At 45.8% G+C, this 18,953-nt stretch overlaps 1 long non-coding RNA gene across 1 annotated transcript; it reads left to right on the top strand.

The window, feature by feature from the left end:
- Window positions 1–1,094: 1,094 nt before the first annotated feature.
- Window positions 1,095–18,742, top strand: LOC310657939. The gene is made up of 3 exons (XR_014502019.1): window positions 1,095–1,194; window positions 16,269–16,311; window positions 18,046–18,742. It is a non-coding gene; the product is annotated as an uncharacterized lncRNA (long non-coding RNA).
- The last annotated feature ends 211 nt before the right edge of the window (window positions 18,743–18,953 follow it).

Here is an 18,953-nt window from a genome sequence, read left to right on the forward strand (position 1 = left end):
TCTTAACTACTATCAAGCCTGTCTCATTCTGAAACCTCTCTTTCTCAGTTTCTGTTAAATTCTTTTCCAAAACCTTTGTTTTTAACTTATTCAATTTGAATCCTGCTACTTGACCAAACTCCTGAATCAGTTTTAAAACTCTTCTTGTACTAGATTCTGGCTCCTGTAATGTCAAAACTAGGTCATCTGCAAATGCTCTTAGTTTGTATTGTTTGGCTCCAACCTGTATCCCTTTAACCAATTGGTCCTTTCTAATCATATTCAACAGAACCTCCAGGACCGATATAAAAAGCAATGGGGAAATTGGGCAACCTTGTCGTGTTCCTTTTTCTATTCTGAACTCCTCCGTCACATTATTGACAATTAGTCTAGCTTTTTGTTCAGAATAAATTGCACCTATACCATTTTCAAATTCTTGTCCTACCCCCATCCCCTGGAGATTCTTCTTCATAACTCCAAGAAATATTGTCAAAGGCTTTCTCCGCGTCCACAAAAATCAAAACAGCTTTAGTATTAATTTTCTCTTGTAGTAGTTCCAAAATATCAATTACATTTCTCACATTGTCAGATAAATGCCTACCCGGGAGAAAGCCTGCTTGGTCCTTATGAATCTCCTCTACTAAAACTTTCTTTAATCTTCTAGCCAAAATGTCTGCAAAGATTTTATAATCCACATTAAGGAGTGACTAGCAGCTTGTATTTAGAAAGGTAGTTGTTGCTGTTAATAAATGTATTTACATAGCCGCCAAGCGTCCCTTTTTTGGAGGGACAGTCCCTTATTCCAGCGCCATGTCCCGCTGCTGTCCCTTATTGATGGATGTCCCTTAAATGTCCCTTAAATGATGTCCCTTAAATTTCAAAGGAAGCAGCTCTTTCCCTGCCAGCCAGGGAGGAGGGAGGCTCCAACTGTGTTGCTTTGCTGTGTTGCTCACCCAATAAGAAGTCTAAGAACGACTGGGAGCTTGCATGCCTTGTGCTGATCAAATCGGCTGCATTGCCTGGGGACTCGCCTTTGCTCAGCGCTTCCCAGCAGAGAGGTGACGGTGGTTTTCCTTGAGGCTTTGTTTGGCTGCTGGCTGGGCTTTCTGCTTTGGCTCAGAGGGGCTCAGAAGTTGAACATACCTGTGCTAAGTGCTCAGATCGGAGTCGGATGGATACGTCATCGACGGCCCACTCACCCTTGCCGGCGAAAAGGTCTGTATGGAGTGGGGGCACATGGTGAGGGAAAAGGAAAGGAGATCTTGTGGGGGGGCTTTTGAATTTGTTTTGGAGGCTGCTTCGATTGACTTATGGGGGGAGAGGAGCTGGTTGACTAAAATGGTGGGTGACTGGCGATCTCGTGGCGAGGGGGGAGGCTGTGTGTGTGTGGCTAGTTAATGCAAGCTGAGGGGGGGGGTTGAATGCTGGACGGCATTTTGTTGTATGTGCTGCTGCAAACTTTGCAGTGCAAAGCCAGGCCGGGGAGCCATCTTAAGTTGAGGCTGCATAGGCCTTGTGGTGCATGTGATTCAGATTCTATTCAGTTGAACCTCTGGTTACAAAGTTGATTGGACAGTGTTCTCGAAGCTACCAGCATGAGTTTGACCAGACTGCAGGAGGACAGGAAGACTGGAGTGCCTGAAACAGGTGAGGCTGCAGGTCCCTTATTTTGGCTGCTGGTCCCTTATTTTCAAGACTGCTGGTCCCTTATTTTCAAGACTGCTGGTCCCTTATTTTCAAATCTATAAGTTGACAGCTATGGGTCAATTTATATTCCAGCTTTCTCCAAAGCTGAGATTCAAGGCTGCTTCCAATATTTAAAAACATAATTGTAAAGTACAAAGCAATAAAAACAATAGTTGAAATATACCAAAAGAAAAATTAGAACCAGCCCTTAATATCCCATTAATGCCCTGATTGCAACCCAGAATAGAAAGGTCTCAGCCTGCCAGATATAGGATAACAAAGAAGGAGCCAATCTAACCTCTCTTGGGGGGAAATTCCACAATATAAGAGAAGACACAGAAGAGCCTCCCTCTTGGGTCACCACCAACTGTGCTTCTGATTTGATGGGGATAGGGACTAGATTTAAAGCACAGTTGTGAGTGCGTTCTTAAAGCACTGCGTTTTGTCTTAATGTTACTCTCTTTGAAGCTTGGCTGTCACAGATATGAAACTCTATCCTTATGGACAAACTAACAGCCTTGCAATGAGAACACCCACTGGAAAATACACCACAAACCTTTATGAACGTGGCGTCCTTTTACTGTATACACACAAACTATTGAGCCCGGCTTCCACCCGCCATCATCCCATGGAACAGGGGGGAATGGCATTTTCATCTGACTGCTGAACCATATTTTTCTTGTGATGGCTCTGTACGCCAACTTGCTGTGGTTAATATTGTTTTCTCTCTTTCTTTTTCTTTTTCTTTTGTTGGTTTTTTATATCCATTTCGGCTATAACTGAAGAATTAAATATAAATTAGAAAAAAAGAGAAAAGTTACACTTGTCAAATTTCACGCTGCTGTGATACAGCCAAGTTAAAAGCACAGGAGGCTCTACAGGAAGCTATTGGTTCTAATATTATGAAAGACATCATTTTTAAAATGCATCCCTTCTCCCTGCAATTCTCCCCACCCATAATTACTTCCTAAATGCTATTAGGCTGCTTAATCAGATGCTCCCATTAGGAAGCAGAGACGTGATCCACTTTGCAGTCAGGCCAGGGTGAGCACCTCCAGAAGCTGATGGCCAATAATGGCAAGATAACAGCTGTCAAATTTCCCTTTCTGCATTTCCTCCTTATCTAGTTATTTCTTTCTCTTGGCTGCCCCAGCCCACACTTTGTGGTAGAACACAACGCCCTGGGAGGAAGAAACCCAGGCTCCCTTAAATTCTGAGAAAATTGTCTCCTTTTCAGCAAGGGAAAAGGTGCGCCAAATCTCTAGTCTTGAATCCCGGTAGAATCAGGGTCTGGTTCTGCTAAGGAGAAAAAGAACTTTGTGGCCTCAGCCTCTTTTCCACACCACAAGAGTAAGCCCAGATGCCAGTGTTTTTATAAATGGGGGGTTTTGATCCCATTTGCTGGGGGAAGAGGAGAAAACATTGCTTCTATTTGTGGCCCTCTGTCAGGTGTGGGAAACCTGACATTCTAGGCTTTGCAACACGCCTGCATGGTCCATTGCCATGCTAGCCAGTTGACAGGCTCCCAGCAGCAGATCAACGTGCTGAATTATCCCAAACATTTTAAATCATGACTGTAAACTTAGCTGGAACAAATTGCTAATAGCAACTTCCTCACCAAAGATTTGGGCTTTCTGAGGCCCCTGTTCATTTCTCTCACCTGTGCTCAAATGGATACAAAAGGTACACCTGCTCCTGGGAAGCGTCTGGGATGCAGTCACTTATTGGGCTGATAAACCAACGTAGGTTCCACGGCTGCCACTAGCAAGTACAAGCGGAGCCTTCTTTGTGTTGACACTGTGAAATGGCTTCCCCAAAGACAGCGGGTGGCTCCCATCTTTCAGACAGTAAATTAAAGCACTTTCATTTGCCTGGGCCTTTGGTGAGCAGCAATTAACTAATCAAGCACTTAGAATCATAGAATTGTGGAGTTGGAAGGGACCCCAAGGTCATTTAGTCCAACCCCCTGCAATGCAGAAATATCTGATAAAGCATCCAACCTCCAAGGAAGGAGAATCCGCAACTTCCTGAGGGAGACCATTCCACTGTTGAATAGCTCTTACTGTTAATCCCCCCCCCCGATGTTTAGTCAGAATCGCCTTTCTTGTAACTTTAAGCCATTGATTCAAGTCCTAACCTCCAGAGCAGCGGAAAGCAAGCTTGCTCCATCTTCCATGAGACAGCCCTTGAGATACTTGACAATGGCTCTCATATTTCCTCTCAGTCTTCTCTTTTCAGGTTAAACATACCCAGCTCCATCAACCGTTCTTCATAAGCCTTGGTTTCCAGACTCTTGATCACCTTGGTCTCTCTCCTCTGCACATCTTCCAGCTCGTCAACATCCTTCATAAATTGTGCTGCCCAGAAGTGGACACAGAATTCCAGGTGTGGTCTGATCCAGGCAAAATAGTGGGACTATGACCTCCCTTGAACTGGACACTATACTTCTGTTAATGTAGTCCAGAATAGCCTTCACTTCTTTGCTCCTGCATCACACTGTTGATTCATGTTAAGCTAAGCCTGTGGTCCACCAAGACCCCAAGATCCTTTTCACGTGTACTGCTAGTAAGCCAGGTATCTCTCATCTTACATTTTCATGCTTAACCTTGCTAAGCTTTGGTGAAAACTCATCTAGTCTCCCTGCAAACTAATCAGGATGAATCTACAATATACTGTATTTTGGAAAGTGGTATGTCTTTTTCTCCATTTGTTTGCTATGCATTCAGGTACCTCTCAGGATATCATTGCCAAGCTTGGCCCAAGCATTCCTGAGGTGGGAGCAGTGGTCGTCATTGGCATTTGGATGCAGACACCATTTTGATTCACAATGGCAGACCAAAATGTGAATTTAGCACGACTTCACCCATTTTTTGGCAATAGGTTCATCCGCCTCTTGTGATATTGTCCCAAAACTTGGCAGAAACTTCCAAAGCTTTATTACTGTTTGGACACGGCATCAAGATAGTGGACCAAAACATGACTTCACCCATTTTATAGCTTAAGTTCATCTGCTTCTTGAGATACTGTTATCAACTTTGACACGAGGGTTCACAAGGTGAAGGCAGTAGACTTTGTCACCATTTGGACTCTGGGCACCATTTTGAAACAAGATGTAGACTGAATATGACTTTGGCATGATTTCACCCAATTTTTGGTGTGACATGTCTGAACTCACAAATTACCCTATCCATTCAAAAATCACTTTTCTTTTTGTTTGTTTCAAAAAATCCCTGGATGGCACAGGGCACTCCCCACTCAAGAGGCCATCTGGAATCACTGGACGGCTCCAGTTTCCTCCTTCCAAATGAAACAACCTTGGAGGGTGCTGTGCTTCTAGAATTCCCAATACTCTAAGAGCTGGGGTGAGCATAACAGCATCTGTCCATTTGTGGACACGCATTTGTGGACACTTGCTGACAAGTTGCTGGAGCCAGTTTAACTCTGTGCAGTGCCAGTAATAAGAGCTGACAACGTGTGAAGTGTCAGAATTTGTGCCAGGCTAAGTGCTGGGCAGGAGGCAGAGGGCCAAGTATCAAAGCCCAGAGGTAAGAGGTAAAGCGCCCTTGCCAGGAATATGGAAGGCCAAAATGCCATTTAAGCACAGGGTTGTGGCTAACTAAGAGGAAGACTAAGAGGAAGAACTCAGTTTTGTATTTCAGAACCAATTACCGATTTAGGAAGGTGGAGAGAGAGAAAAGGGATTCTGTGGACCTAGCTAAGCATCTTCCTCTGCGGTTGTTTCTTCTCCAGGCTGGACCAACCTGGCATCTACAACATTTTCTCATAGATTTTGTTTTCCATAGCGCTGACCATCTTTGTTGTCCTCCTCAAAATTCATTCCAATTTGCCCATGTGGTTTTTAGAACTGTGACACTCTCAACAGGACATAGTTCTCCAGAAGAGAGCGGACTAGTGCAAAATAAAGTGGAAATCTTATTTTTATGTGATGTAGAAACTATTGTTCCTGCAATGCATCCCAGAATCCCGTCAGGACTTTTTGCAGCTCCATCACAGATCATGCTGCTGACTTATGTTCAGCCTGTGATCAGCAGCAAGCCTCCTCACATGTGCAAATACCATGCTGGGTATCCCCCCCCCCATCTGTTAATCTGGACCCTGCTAGGTCTCAGGAACAGTCACAGCCATCAAATGACAAAGCAGCCATGACAGTCCAAGAAGGATCACAAGTCCAGCTGTGTACTACATTTGTGCAGGCTGCTTGGAACTTTTTGCTGACTCTCAGTAACAGCCAAGAGAAACATCGGCACCTTTGATAATGAAAACTAAGGATAAACAGAATATCCTACCATCAGATAAATGAGTTACTTAAAAAAAACCATGAAGATCAACAACTTTATGATGGATGTTGAATTCCTAATCCAGGGACTCTGATCTGTTTAATTCTGAATTTTAAATTGTTGTAATCCACCCTGGGAGGTGCTCGTGAAGAGCAGGCAATAAATTATTATTAAATTAATAATAGTAACAACAACAACGATGATGTATGAATTTAAACTATAATTAGACCGCCAAAGAAACATCATCCAATATCTATACAATCATTTTTTTGTAAAATTTTTGCATGAAGATATTTTGTTTAGTCATTTACTATGCATTTTCACTGTCATTTTGTCGCTGATTTTTATGTGGTGTATTTAGCTTAACAATAAATTGCCCAGATAAATAAATAATGCAGAAATGTGCATAGACTATTGCTGCTATTCATTTATCTTTACAATTCCCCTCAGCCCAGCTTCTACCTGGGCTACCATTAGTTGTAAGATCTCTTTGAGGCTCCAATACTTTGGCCACCTCATGAGAAGAGAAGACTCACTGGAAAAGACCCTGATGTTGGGAAAGATGGAGGGCACAAGGAGAAGAGGACGACAGAGGACGAGATGGTGGGACAGTGTTCTCGAAGCTACCAGCATGAGTTTGACCAAACTGTGGGAGGTAGTGGAAGACAGAAGTGCCTGGCGTGCTCTGGTCCAGGGGGTCACGAAGAGTCGGACACGACTGAACGACTAAACAACAACAACTCTCTTGCATTTTCCTGCTTGCAGCTACCCAAAGGTTTGCACCAAGAGCAATTCCACACAGCCCTTCTCTCCCTCCCCCCCTCCCCTCTCTCTCTCTCTCTCTCTCTTTCTCTCTCTCTGCTCAAGGGCAGCCCCAGCAGCCTGGCACATAATAAATGAAGGCTGTCCTTCCTCATCAGTGCAGCAAGCCTGGAAAGTGCATTTTGGGGGAAATCATTGCAGGCTTTCAGTTGTCTGCATCTGGGCTGCAGAACTGTACTATTTTGGAGCGGCAGCCCTGCGTGAGCTGTAGAAGCTAAAAAACCCTTCATGCTTGTGATGGCATGGGGAGTGGGGACAAGGCTTTAAAAACAGGAATGAATTCAACCCAGCTTGCGTTTAACCTACACAATTAATACCTTTCGAGACAATGACAGAAATGAAATGCAGCCATCTTTCAAAATGTGATACAGATCTCCAGGTGGGTAATATGTGCCAAAATGCATTTAAAAACTGACCTGAAAATGTGGAGAATTGTGTTTAGGAATTGTGTCTCTTTTCCTGTTTTTTTCAATAAAACCTAAGAAGACCACCTGGATCAGGCCATTGGCCCATGTGGGCCAGTTTTCACAGTGACCAGATCCCCCAGAACCAGGGGGCGGCAAGCTTCACCACGCCTGGGCCAGTTCACTCCGGTGACGATCCCACGCCCGCCATTTCTGGCATCTGCATCTGCACAGATGCAATATTCAGCACCCTGGAAGTGAGTCCCTGTGCCACACTGTGCTGATTTAGCGCAGCGCGCGGGGACTCGCCAAGCGGGCGGCTCGGTTGGCGGGGCGGCTCGTGGGGGGCAGCCGGTTAAACAACCCCTGTGGGCCACTTGTGGCCCATGGGCCTTAGGCTGCCAACCCCCGCCCAGGACTTTGCCCTTCCGTAGTTTCCAGTGTTTCTGGAAGCATTTCTGCTTCCAAGTGTGGAGGCAGAGCAGAGCCCCTGTGGCCAGGAGAGAGGCAGCACTTCTGAAATGTGGGAAACGTAATCCTCCATGTGGTCAGAGCCCCTGACGCTTCCAGTAATTGTGTACGTTTTGATCAAGAAACAAGCCGCAATCAAGAGGAGCTGCCTATTTTAGTTCAACTTGTAAAGGAAATAACTTAAAGGGCCGAAACCTGTTTTTAGGCAGGGGAGGGAACAGTATCAGAAAGAATTTCTGCTCCACAGAAGCTGCTAAGTACAAGCCTTGTTGTGCAGTGACCCCTGGAGCCAGCAGGCTCTGCGCTAGAAGCTGCTTTTAACCTCCCTGGCCCCCAGTCGATGGCTGCAGAGGGCTCAGGCGTCAAAAGGAATTTAAGCAACCCAGAAATCCAGGCAGGCTTGAAATAAACCCTTAAAATGTAACAAACCTGCCTTTTGTTTTTATTCTGCAAATGAAAAATGACATCCTCCCTCTCCTCCCTCTGGTGTCCTAGATGAGCAGCTGGTTAATCACATGGGGTTAATGAAAACCAAGGATTTCTTAACATGCTCAGCTGTTGACACCAAATCCTCAGAACTTCTGCTTGAATTATTTAGAATGCATGAGGTGTTCATTTATTTCAATGGGTCTCCTCTGAGTAGGACTAGCATTAAAACCAGCATTGGATGTAACAGTATGATTCTTTGATGGGGAGAGTAACAGGAAACATATTGTGTGGAGCTGGTGTAGTCCAAACCAGGTTGGCTTCCTCTGCTCTATATACGCTGTTCAATGATGCTGTTTTGCTACCAACACCTTTGTGGAAACCTGTATTAGCAGTTAAGGTTCAGCAGACAACATAACCAATGTGAAACGTATCAGGAGAGACTGAAGCCACAGAAAGCCAGTCTCAAGGGATCTAAGATGTCCAACATTTCAGGGATTCTCTAGCTGAGATTCCTGCATTGCAAGGGGTTGGACTAGATGACCCTTGGGTCCCTTCCAACTCTGTGATTCTATGATTCTTTGAACACTTACTGAGCATCCACAAAAGCTAAAGAGAGATGGGGCAGCCAGCCAACACCTTCTCAGGTTGGGCTTGAGCTGTTGTTATGCGTTTTCTAAGCAGGAGGAAATGTGTTCTTCATCAGTCCAATCCAGAGAGCAAAGAAGAGGAGGTTATGCTGGTAAATAAAACCCTGATGCAGTCAAGAGCTCAATATGCACCAGAGAATTCAATTTAGAGAGCAAGACTATCAGTCTTGGGCCATCAGGAAGGCTTGGGCACAGCACACTAAGGCAGGACTGACAGCCTGAATTAAGCCAAGCACTAGCCAGATGTCAGCTTCCTCCAACAGATAATTCAATTCAGTCCTATCAAAATCAGGCCCTCAGGGTCTGGTATTTATGTTTGTCTTTGGAACTCATTTGGAAAACTTCAAGGAAAAGAGGTCTTCGAATCCAGTGCTGCTCAGACCTGTGAATTTACCTTCTGGCTCTGATGCATGAAAAAAGAGCCTTCACATTTTTTCAAATTATGTGACTTTGGTAAAGGCGAATGGGTCCTTCAGAGGCTACAGACTTGATGACTGTTCACTTGTTGAACTGGATTTGTGTGTGTGGAGGGGTGGAGAGAAGGGGATTGTGCCTGCTGTCCCATTCCTGATGTGATCAGCTCCCGCCCGGGAACCAATGTCCCCACTGTGGAAGGACGTGTGGGTCCAGAATTGGCCTCCACAGTCACTTACGGACTCATTGTTAAAACCGTGTTTATGGAAGACAATCTTACTCGGCTACGAGTGATCGCTAAAAAAGAAGAAGAGTTCTGGACTATAACTCCCACCAGCCCCAACCAGCATGACCAATGGTCAGGAATGCTGGGAGTTGCAGTCCAAAACATCTGGAATGCACCTGTTCCTGGCTCTCCTTCTTGGGTGCAGAACTCAAACCACCATTGAAGGCTTTGAAAGTTTTATTGATGAAATCAGTACACTGTCCCCACATGGGTCTACAGGTTACAAGCAGGTAAAGCACAGCATAATGCCAAGATACCTGGCTGGGCCTAGCTAAGACATTGATCTGACCTTTGACATGTGTGCTGTGCTCTCCTTTTGCAGCGTGGGGTGGGCATGGCTTATTCCCATGGCCAATGTCCCAACCCTCAGGATGGGGAAGCCAACGGGAACTCCTCCACAGAAGGGGGACATGCATGGTCTGCTCACTAGAACATAACAACATCAGAAAAGCCTGCTGGATCAGGCCAATGGCCCATCTCACAGTGGCTATCAAGATGCCCCAAGGGGAAACCAGGGAGCAGGATTCCAGCCCAAGAGTCCAACTGCGGATTCTGAGCAGTCATTGTGACCAGTAGCCATCCATGGCCCTCTCCTCCATGGATTTGTCTAATTGTCTTTTAAAGCCATCTTGGTTGGTGGCCATTCCTGCCTCCAGGCAGATCCATAGTTTAACTCTGCGCTGTGTGAAGAAGGGCTTTCTTTTTTTCCTGCATCTCCCAACATTCAGCTTCACTGGATGTCCACAAGTTGTTAGGAAGAACAACTTTTCTCTATCCACTTTCTCAGTGCCAGACATCATGTTATAATCTTCTATCGTGTCACATCATACTCACCTTTTCTCTAAACTGTCACCCCCATCCTTCTCCTTGTTGAAAAATCCTGGGGATCCTTTGGATTTCAGTTTGGTAACTTTAAATATGACCTTTGAGGAGAGATTCCCACCTTTAAAACTTGCTACCAGCATCTTAAACCAGGGATGGGCAACCCTTTTCAGCCAGGGGGTTGCATTCCCTTTTGGATGGGGCCAGAGGCAAAAGTGAACAAAGCAGTTATTTTTAACAAAATGGGTATACCACCTGATTGCAAGAAAACCACTAACTGGATTACAAAGGTAGGCTAGGTTCTACACTCCTCTGCATTTGCCATCCAGACAAGAAAAGGTATTGTCAGAGATCAATGACACCTCCTAGCTAGGCAAAAACAGTCTCAGAGGGAGTTAAGCAAGGACAGGGAGCAGGGAAGCCAGTCCTAGAAAGCCAAATTGTGTCCCTGGGCCAGAGGTTCCCAATCCCTGTGTTAAACATTAGGCAGTCTAAAGTTGTATTTTAACACATTTGGCTTGGCTCTGATTTTGTAGGTGCCCCCATGTTTGGCAAGAAATATCAGCTGGGCAATTGGAGAAAGCAACAACCACTCCTTGATAGGAGAACATAAGAAGAACCTGCAGGATGAGGCCCATGGCCCATCGAGTCCAGCATCCTGTTCTCACAGTAGCCAATCAGATGCTCCAATGGGAAACCCACCAGCAGGATCCAAGCACAAGAGCCTTCTCCCTTCCTGTGCTTTCCAGCATCTGGCACTTAGAAGCATTTACTGCCTCCAACTGTGGAAGCAGAGCAGAGTCATCGTGGTTTCCACCTTCAGTAGCCCTCCTCTGTCCGTTTGTCTACTTCTCCTTCAAAGCCGTTTCGGCTGGTGGCTATCACTGCTCCCTGTGGGACCAACGAGCAGATAGTAGTTTGAAAACCCCTGTTTTCCTGATTGACCATCAGAAGCCTATTTGGGGAACGGCAGAGGAAAGTTCCTGTCATTTCATATTAGCTGACATCAGGACAGCGTGGGCACCCAGAAGAAATGCCGTGTGTTGTGTGGCCTTGAAAGAGGCAGCAAAAGCCCTTCAGATTGTTTAGACTTGAAAACAGCCTTGCATCCTCATGGTTTTAGAGTGTTTGGTGGATTTCAAACTAAACAACCACCAGACTAGACAATGTTCTAGTCATTTGCTGTGCCCTGCTGCTCCCACCTGACTCAGGTGAACCACCTGCCCCTATTTGCCAGGGACAACCACCGTTTCCTGCCGCCTGTCCTGGGGAAATGACAGTCCCTATTTTAGTTTTGAGGAGATGTCACATTATTTTTTTGTCAGTGTGAGTTTTTATTCATTTATTTATTTCTTAAAATTCATATGCCACTTGATTGTAAAGAAAAAAACCCAAAGTGGTTTACAAAAAGAATAAAACAATAAAATTATTGGTAAGAAGAATTAAAACAGCCATTAAAAATATTCAAAAAATTAAAACCAGCAATAAACTTAGAACATATCTCCATTCTAGATATCTGGGTAGGCTTATATAAGCAAAAATATTTTTAGCAGACACCGAAAAGAGTTCAAGTGATACCTGGATTTTAGGACTTTACCTGGGCCTATGTACCTAGACTACACAGAGAGGGAGAAGACCCTCTGGGTACAAGTCTGTTTATCCCGCAAACAGCTGCTGAGTTGGGTTAAGTTCTAATATTAGCCATCTATAGCCTTGGGCAAGAAGGGGCCCCATTAGCCATCTGCTAGGCTCATCCTCTGCTCAAGTCCGTAAACCTCTTCCATTAAGTTAGTATTTACATTAAAAGCCATGTGGGCCTGGATAGGAGGTCCGTGTGCACGTAGAAGAGTAGTTAGTAATTTGATAATTATTATTTGCATAGGTAACATTTGCTATCTATAGAAATGCATAGTAAGGATTTAATCTGCCACCTAAAAGGTAGATCTGCATCTGGCAAACGCTGATCAAGCGATATTCCTGTGTTGTGTCAAGAATACAGTGCGCTAGGGGAGGGGTCAGGTGAAGAATCATAGAATCATAGAATCATAGAGTTGGAAGAGACCACAAGGGCCATCGAGTCCAACCCCCTGGCAAGCAGGAAACACCATCAGAGCACTCCTGACATATGGTTGTCAAGCCTCTGCTTAAAGTCCAAAGAAGGAGACTCCACCACAAGCCTGTCTGGAATTATTTTGGGGTGCAAGTGCACACATAAGAGACCTGCTGGCTTATCTCAGCTGATTAGATGAAAAGCACTAAATTGCTTAAGTGACTAGAACATGATTAAATCAGGAAACCAAGCCATAGAAGGGGACTGTTAAGCTCTGTTTGTGCTGATTTTATACATTTCCACCAACTGGAGGGAACTGACTGGTGGGACATTGTTGTACAACAGTATAAAATGTGTCTTGTATTTCTAACAGGCACTCAGGCTGGATCTACGTAGATCTAGAAAAACGCTAAGAAAAACCGGTTACAGTATATAGCTCTCAATGCAAATTTCCATTGATTGCTGTACAGCACCCCCTGGTGTCATATTTTTATAACACATTTTTAACATTATAATTGACCTGTGTAGCTCAGTCTTTGCAAAGAGATCCCACTGAGTCATCTTGATATTGCAACATCAAAATAAACTGCTTTTTCAATTCCTTCCTTCCTTCCTTCCTTCCTTCCTTCCTTCCTTCCTTCCTTCCTTTTGCCTTCTCATTAATGGCTAAAAGGAGTGAGGGTACAGTGGCGGAGAGTTCCACCAGTTACACAAGCAAGGCATCTGCCTGATGTTCATAGGCAAGGAGTTCCAAAATGTAGGAGCTGCTGCATGAGAAGATTGCAGAATGGGTGTAATGTGGCACCCATAATAGTGCCAGTTCTGCAGATTTAAGTGTTTGAGTAGGTGCATATGGGGAAAGGCAATCTTTCAGGTAAACTGGCCCCAAGTTGTTAAGGGCTTTCTATAGCAACATAGAACTACAATGCGCTCTATGTGGGGCTACCTTGGAAGGTGACCCAGAAACTACAACTGATCCAGAATGTGGCAGCCAGACTGGCGACTGGGAGTGGCCACCGGGACCATATAACACCGGTCCTGAAAGTCCTACATTGGCTCCCAGTACGTTTCCGAGCACAATTCAAAGTGTTGGTGCTGACCTTGAAAGCCCTAAATGGCCTCGGCCCAGTACACCTGAAGGAGTGTCTACACCCCATTGTTCAGCCCGGACACTGAGGTCCAGCGCTGAGGGCCTTCTGGCGGTTCCCTCACTGCAAGAAGCCAAGTTACAGGGAACCAGGCAGAGGGCCTTCTCGGTAGTGGTGCCAGCTCTTTGGAACGCCCTCCCATCAGATGTAAAGGAGATAAACAACTACCTGACTTTTAGAAGACATCTGAAGGCAACCCTGTTTAGTGAAGTTTTTAATGTGTGATGTTTTATTGTGGTTTTAATATTCTGTTGGGAGCTGCCCAGAGTGGCTGGGGAAACCCAGCCAGATGGGCAGGGTATAAATGATAATAATAATTAACAACAACAGCAGCAGCAATTGTAATAGTAACACCTTGAAATTGGCCCGGTAGCAAATTGGCAGGCACAGGCATTACATGCTGCCAAGGCCTCCCTCCTGTCAGCAATCCTGCAGCTTCTGGCTCAAGTACAAGCCCCACCCACAGTGCATTGCAGTAATCCAGTCTCAAAGTCTCCAGTGCATGGACTACTGTGGCCAGGCCTTCCCATTTGCTGGCCAGTGTTCTCCTCGAAAGGAAATGTGTCCTGCTGTTGCCGCTGGAGCTTCTCACGGCTCCATCTTCCTGCTCCCCAAACACTTCCTCTTTCAATCACTGGCTCCTTATCCCTGTCACTTGCTGAGCCCCATAATAAACCCTGCCTGTTCCATTGTGACATTTCCACATGCTGAGCAGTTTCTGGCTGCTGTGGAGCAGTCAGTGCTTGGCCGCTGTTGGGCCGGATCCCTCTAAGTTGTAAAAATGTGCAGGGTGGATATTTCTCACTCTGTTGTTGGCAGTACCCCAACTCAGTCCTGGCACGCTCAGCTGCCTCTCTTTGCTTGCATTTTCAATTTTCTTTCCATGAAAGTGTCATCTATCACTGGCAACCTTTCCACTGGCCATTAATTTTTACCAGCTGCCAGATTGACGGGACTCCAGCTCCTGCTCCTTGGTTCCTAACTTAAAGGGGTGGGCAGAATTGCAAATAGCTCCTGGTATTAGTGATGTTAAATGAAAAAGAAAGTGGTAAAGAGAGGGGGAGGGAGGGAGGAGGAAACGAATTCAATAGTGCAGAGTTCATGGGGCTTATACATTTGCCTTCCCTGAATTGTTTTGCATTGCATTTGACTAGTGCCTCTCATACCCTTCATGTTATGTACTGAAGTTCTCACCCTGGGCCAGCAGGGGGATACTTTTCACTCAGGTCCACATATGCAAATAAGGGATCGAAAGTGACGTTCAGTGATTGGATAGTTACAGAAAATGGTTACTGTTGCGTTGTAGTGGAGCTCTATATAAGCAGGCTGGCTGAAGCCTTCAGTTCAGTTCTACTCTGGCCTGTGAATAAACAGGAGCTGTTTGAAGAATCGCTGTGTCGTCTGATATGTTCACCCACAACTTAACACTTCAAGCATCCCAGTTTTCCAGGGACAGCCCCAGAATTACGAAAGCAAGCCATGGGATGTCGAGGGGGCCTGACACACACCTTAAAACTCCCCCCCCCCATGGTGCTCCTGTTTGGACTTGACATACTGCATAGGCCAGTGGGACTTGCTGCCAGGCAGGCCAGGGGTTAAGAACACATACTGTGTGAATATTGCGGGGGGGGGGGAGCAGAAGGAAATAACCTGAATTACGGATTCTGAGTTTTGCTGCATTGCTGCTGGCTGCTTGCTTTCTCCAAATGCCATTTCCATGTTCATTCAAACAATACTTTGGCCCACTTGTGCTTTTTCAATATAGTTATCTCTCTTTTCCCCTCCAGCATTGTTTATAATTTATATATCTGTGGTGCATGGGATTTCAAGCAGCTTGCAGACTATTTCTTGGAACTCATTGAGATATAGTTTGCCTTGCAAATGGAAAGGCAGGCTAAACAAATCTGAAATTTAATTGCTTTCAGAGCTGTCAGCTAGACTGATTTTGCAGTGAATTATCAAGAGCAATAAATTGCATTTTGTGGGCCAGGCTAGCCGTATACGCTGCTGTTTTCATTTCTTAACCCATTAGTTGGCTTGATTCTACCTAGAACAGTCTTCCTGGGCAGAATACTCTTACTTGTCATGCAAGATTACCAATAAAGACTGCCAACATTTTTTGTTTGCTTGCTTGTTTCCAGATCAGGTCGCCAGGTTAGTCTGTTACAGCAAAGGTAACCAAGCGTTTTGTGGCTTGGGGGGGGGGGACGTGGGAGAGGGCCTCCTCGGTGGTGGCTGCTCCCAGACAACTTTGGAACTCCCTCCCTGGAGAAGCCAGACTGGCTCCCTCCTTGCTATTCTTCTGCCGGCAAGTGGAAACCTTTCTCTTCCAACATGCCTTTGGGAAAGGGATGGTACTGTGATGTTTTATTGTTATTGTCTGTGTTTAAGGGATTTTTAAATATGCTTTCAATTCTATGAATGTTTAATTACATTTTAATGATTATCCTTGCTATGTTTTTAGCTTGTTCTGTTTCATCTATGTAAGCTGCCTTGACTCCTGGACTGGGGGGAAAGCAGGACAACAGCAACAACAACTAGGGCTGCCTGAAAGCCAGGCTATCTTGAAGACAAACTAGGAGCAGAGGGCTGAGGGATGTTGCCCTAGTAATAGTCCAGGCTAAAGGGAAAGCATTGTTAGTTGTCTTAGTAAGGCAAGGTGCATGGGGCGTTAGGGGAGGGTTTGTACCTCTGGCGGGGGACATGTCATGCACCTTCTGGGGTAGTTTGTCCACCTTTGCACTCATCTCTCACCTTTGGCTCCTGGAAGCTGTCAGTATTGTTTGAATTAACATGGAACACTTACTTTTAGGGTTAATGGATACACAACTGGAAAAGGACTCCAACTCTGAAAGGTGAATGTCCGTGGCTCAGTGGTAGGTGCCTGTTTTGCACTCAGCAGGCTCCAGGTTCGATTCCTGGCCTCTCCAAATGAGGCTGGCAAAGACTAATGTCTGAAAGCATTGAATGAGAGCCAGCCTGACAGATAGTGCTGAGCTCAGTGAAGCAAGAGTCTGATTCTCTATAAGGCTGCCTGTGCTCCAGGGTCTGCAGCTACATCTGCTTCCAACCTACTGCAAAAAGCACTCATTCCCCACAGCCCCAGTGCAGGTATCACGCCCCCCCCCCCTTGGGAGCATGCTCCAGGTTGTATTTTCCACCATATGCCACTTTTGCTGAAGGTGTGAGTAAGCCATTTGGCAAGAGCACAACAGTCCATGGGAGACGCTGACCACTTTCTCTCCTGGCTCAAAGGAATAAATATTTCAGTAATTAAAAGTGGGCTCTGCAACCAAATGTTGCAGTGTGTTTTTCCATTTTCTCTTCTCCCCCCCCCCCCCGCCTTCTTCTGTCACCACTGAGCATACATGGTCCTCATGGGCCTGCTTTTGTGAGTCTGCCTCCCCTGAAGCTTTCTTTTCTAAAGATTTTCTGTCCTTCAGCAAAGCCCTGGGGGCTCCCCCAAGTCCACTGATGTTTCCCTATTGTACATATAGGCATTTATAGTTGGAGAACTGAACATATGGCCAGGGTTGGGAATCTTTTTCAACCAAAGGGCCACATTCCTTCATGGGCAGCCTTCTCGGGGCCAGTGCCAGATGCAAAAGTGGGCAGAACAATAGATCTGAGTCTTTCCTTTGTGCAATTGCTTGCATTCTTGCCACGCAAAAGTCACCCCCTCTGCATCTCCTTCCAGGCAAGGAAGAGCCCAAGGACACATTGCATCCAGGCAAAAGCGCTCCAGGAGGCTCTAGCCTTTGGTGGGGGGAGATGCTGCCTGGGGAGGATCGAAAGAGCCAAAAAGAGACCTGAGGGCTGCATTTGACTCTGATGTTCTCCACATGCCAGATGGTATGAGCATCGCTGCTGGCAGCCCTTTCCTCTAAAAGAGGGCCAGTCAATGCTGAAGAAGGGAGAGGGGTGTTTATGGGTTCCTGGCCCCTCACAGGCTCTGATCTGTTTGGCTCCAGCAAGGTGAATGGACCATGTGTCTCCACACCATGCCCTGGTGCAAGAATGCAGAATATAAGGAAGTGGCGAGAACCTTATGCTAATCTTTGTTCCCCCCACCCCCTTCTAGGTTATTCACCACCCACCATCTTGTAATATGCCACCACCACCCCTCGTTCCTTGTTTAAATCCAGGGATTGGTAACTCATGGCCTGCAAGATGTTGCTGGACTTCGTCATCTTTGACCATTGGCCATCATGGCTGATGGGAGCTGGAGTCCAACAGCATCTGGAGGTCCACAGGTGTGTCCAAAGCTTCCGTTCTCTTTGCAATAAAGAATCATAGAGTTGGAAGGTTCACCTAGTCCAACCCCCTGCAATTCAGGAATCATAGCTGAAGAATCCCTGGCAGAGGAAGGAGCGCTTACCACCTTCTGAGGGTTTCTGTTTCCATGTCAAACAGCTCTGACCATCAGAAAATTCTTCCTAATGTTTAGCCAGAATCTCCTTCCTTGTCTTTTGAATCTATTGGTTTGGGTCCCACCCTCTGGAGCAACAGAAGACAAGCTGGCTCCGTCTTCCATGACAGCCCTTCAGGTATTTGGAGACAGCTATCATGTCTTCTGTTTTCTCTTTCAGCCTTGCATATACCGTTGTAACAAATTTCATGCTAAATGATCACCAGCAGATCCTAACAGATTATCCTTTGAGTTGTTTTTGTGTCTTCATTTTTACATGCGGAATTTTCATGGACATTCAGGGTACAGTCTGATTATTTATATTCATTCTAATTTTGCAAGATAAGCAACCTAACTGGAGCCATTTTGTCTTCTGGATTTGGCAGTCAGCCTGGCGATTAAAATTACATGGCTCCAGGTTTGTCATCACCATATCATTATCACTGCTCCGTTGCATAATCAGTTGTATGGTGGAGCCTGGTCACGATGCAGTGCTAAGTTCTGCACACCTTCCTGTGCAATGACTAGATGACCATTCCCATCAGCGCCTGAAGATTCATTGAGCTCGTTCAACAGGGGTCAGAGCAACACTGCAGATGTCCATCTGCGCATGTATCCACTGCATGAGTGCAAGTTGGCTTTGTGCCTGGATCTGCCTTGGCTGGATTGTGTCTGTAAGTCTGAGTCTGGTCTATGCATTTAGTGAATAGAGTGTTTTTGTGCCTAAGAATACATGATTGCTTCTAGTTTCAGGGAGAGGGGGTGTCTAGCAAAACAAGGGACTGTTCTTATGCAGCTTAGTAGGTGCCCCCAAAGCAGCTGCAGCACCATGGATAGTTCTGTCATGGGCTGGCCAAGTCAGGATTACAATGACTCAAGGGATGGATCCAGTGGGTTGGGGGGAGCCTGAGGGGTGGGGAGGGTGGGAATCCAAGGAAGGTTTCTGAATCTACTCCCTCACTCCAATCTTCTTTGTGGTGTGTCCCTCCTGTCCTTCAGCCCCTGCCAGACTTTCCAGATGGGGATGAGCTGTGCACCAATAAGTTTCCCAGTGCAGCCAGAGGTTGGCTACAGCTGTGTCAGCCCAGA

The sequence above is a fragment of the Podarcis tiliguerta genome (assembly GCF_965153285.1).
Source record: "Podarcis tiliguerta genome assembly, chromosome: 9".
NCBI lineage: Eukaryota > Metazoa > Chordata > Lepidosauria > Squamata > Lacertidae > Podarcis > Podarcis tiliguerta.